The sequence below is a fragment of the Ochotona princeps genome, chromosome 22 (assembly GCF_030435755.1).
Source record: "Ochotona princeps isolate mOchPri1 chromosome 22, mOchPri1.hap1, whole genome shotgun sequence".
In the NCBI taxonomy this organism is placed as follows: domain Eukaryota; kingdom Metazoa; phylum Chordata; class Mammalia; order Lagomorpha; family Ochotonidae; genus Ochotona; species Ochotona princeps.
Window position 1 is genome coordinate 38,009,458 of NC_080853.1, and position 2,514 is coordinate 38,011,971.

The 2,514-nt window shown below is 42.8% G+C and overlaps 1 pseudogene; it reads right to left on the minus strand.

Annotated features, from left to right (window-relative positions):
* Nucleotides 1-397: 397 nt before the first annotated feature.
* On the minus strand, nt 398-2,113 carry LOC131483037 (olfactory receptor 7A17-like; annotated as a pseudogene).
* Nucleotides 2,114-2,514: the final 401 nt, after the last annotated feature.

The following is a 2,514-nucleotide window of genomic DNA, read 5'->3' on the forward strand; positions in this document are numbered from 1 at the left end:
TCTCAACTGAACTTGAGCTGTGGTTATGCAACAAGGTGGAGGAATCCACCATGGTGGGAGGGTTTGGGGAGGGGTGGGGAGAATCCAAGTACCTATGAAACTGTGTTACATAATACAATGTAATTAATGAATTAATAATAATAATAAAAAGAAAATATCCACAAGAAGGCTGCTAAATACAAAGAAAAGCAAAAACCAAAACAATGAGATGGTTAAAATTTACAGGGGTTGGGGGGTGAAATCAAGGCAGTGGAAGAAACTGGAGTACTCAGGCAGAAGAAACAAGTTCTATTTTCACAATCTGACCTTAGAGTAAGATTTCTTGAAACGGAGACATTGATCTCTGGAGTGTTTAGCACTTCTTTAGCCACAGATATTGGGCTGTTCATGATTTCCATTACAGAGATCTTTTCAGAGCCCTCTTGATGTCTGCATTCTTCAGACTGTAGATGAAGGGGTTCAGCATGGGGGTCACCACTGTGTACATCACCGAGACTGTTGCAATTGAACGTGGGTTTTGAGAAACAGCAAAACTAAGGTACACACCTAGTCCTGTGCAATAGAATAAGGAGACAACAGAGAGGTGAGAGGCACAGGTGGAAAAGGCTTTATACTTGCCCTGAGCTGAGGAGATGGCACAGATGGAGGACATGATCTTAGAGTAGGAGTATGGGATCACGGCCAGGAGAATTCCACCTAGCAGCATTGACACATTATAAATCATAAGATCATTAAGGAAAGTGTCAGAGCAGGCACTGTGGATTACCTGACTCAGTTCACAGAAAAAGTGAGGGATTTCCAAGTGCAGACAGAAGACAGTTGCAAAACCATTAAGCTTTGCAACAAGGCATGGAGGAAACTGATGATCCAACGTATCAGAACCAGCCACACACAGAGCCAGGGGTTCGTGATGACTGTGTAGTGCAGGGGGTGACAGATGGCCACAAACCGGTCATAGGCCATGACAGCTGTGAGAACGTCATCCAACAAAAAAGCAATATGAAGAAGAACATCTGTGCGAGGCAGCCTGCATAGCTGATGGTTTGGTTCTGTGTCTAGATGTTAACCAGCATCTTGGGATGGTGGTGAACGTGAAACAGAAGTCCACCAAGGACAGGTTGACAAGGAAGAAGTACATGGGTGTGTGGAGTTGGGGGTCAGAGAGTATGACTAGAACGATAAGCCGGTTCCCACTGACAGTGACCAGGTACATGGAGAGGAAGAGCCCAAAGATGAGAGGCTGCAGGGCTGGGTCCTCTGTAAGTCCCAGGAGAAGGAATTCTGAAAGTCGGGTGTTATTTTCTCCTCTCATATATGTGATGTACTGTAAAAAACATAAAAAGAACACACCACAAGCCTTTATTTCCCACCTGCCATGAATTTTCTATTTCTATTATTCTTAGGTGAGAATTCAGTGTTTTTATTTGTGTCTATCTCTGCCAAACTACTTAGTAAACTTTTTTTCTCATAGCCACAGAGACTTCTTGTGATCCTTTATATATGTAGATTTCCTTATCTGTTGACACTGTAATAAACTGAATTAACTTTCAGTGGTCTGCCACTGCGGTGTAGCAAGATGAGTTGCTGTCTGCAATGCCAACATTCTCTATGGGTGACAGTTTAGTCCCCAGCTGCTCAGCTCCTAATACAGCTACCTGATACAAACTTGTGGAAAGCAGCCAAAAATGGCCCACTGTATCCCTGCGGGAGACTCACATGAACTCCTGATTTCAGATTGCTTCATGACTACAGTGAGCCAGGAGATACAAGATTTTTCTGTCTTCAATAGTGACTCTGATTTTCAAACACCTACATCAATTCTGAAAAGATTAGGGGTTGGCTCCATTGTCCAGAGAATACTTGAATTCCCTAGGTGCTCTCCCATGGCAAGAAAATGATATACAGAAAAGAAATGAAAAAAAGGAGAGAGCATATAATGGGTGAGTTTTTCTTTGGAGATGCCAGCACTCCCATTGGGACAGACATGAAAACCAGTGAGGACACCTGGCTGGGTTAACCCCATACTCCTCTCCCTCCACACACATACTGTTCCAGAGAAGTAGTCAGCTTCAGCTTCTCTTTGTGGTATTGTCATGTTCTTTTTTCTGTCCATGATCATTGTACAATAAGCAAAACACTAAACACGTATCAGTAAGAAAAAGAATAGACTCATGGAGGCAAAATCTCTTGAATACAGGTGAATCTTGAGGGACCCATAGGGAACAGATGCTTACTTGGTCACAACCAGGATGCTTACTTGACACACACTTCAGAGAAAGCAAAAGTTAGTAACAGATGGTGACAGTGTACTTTGAGGGAAAAATAGTATTATTTTGGGATTAAGACCTTCACAGCATGAAAGAATGTATCAACACCAAAGGCAAAGACCCACAAAATGCAGACTTCTAAAAGATAAAATAGAAGACAAGATGATTGTGTCTGTTCCCTGTTTATGTCGCCTTGCTATGCAGGAGGCTGTCTGCTTTCTCACTTTGCTTGGGTACCACCTTTCCT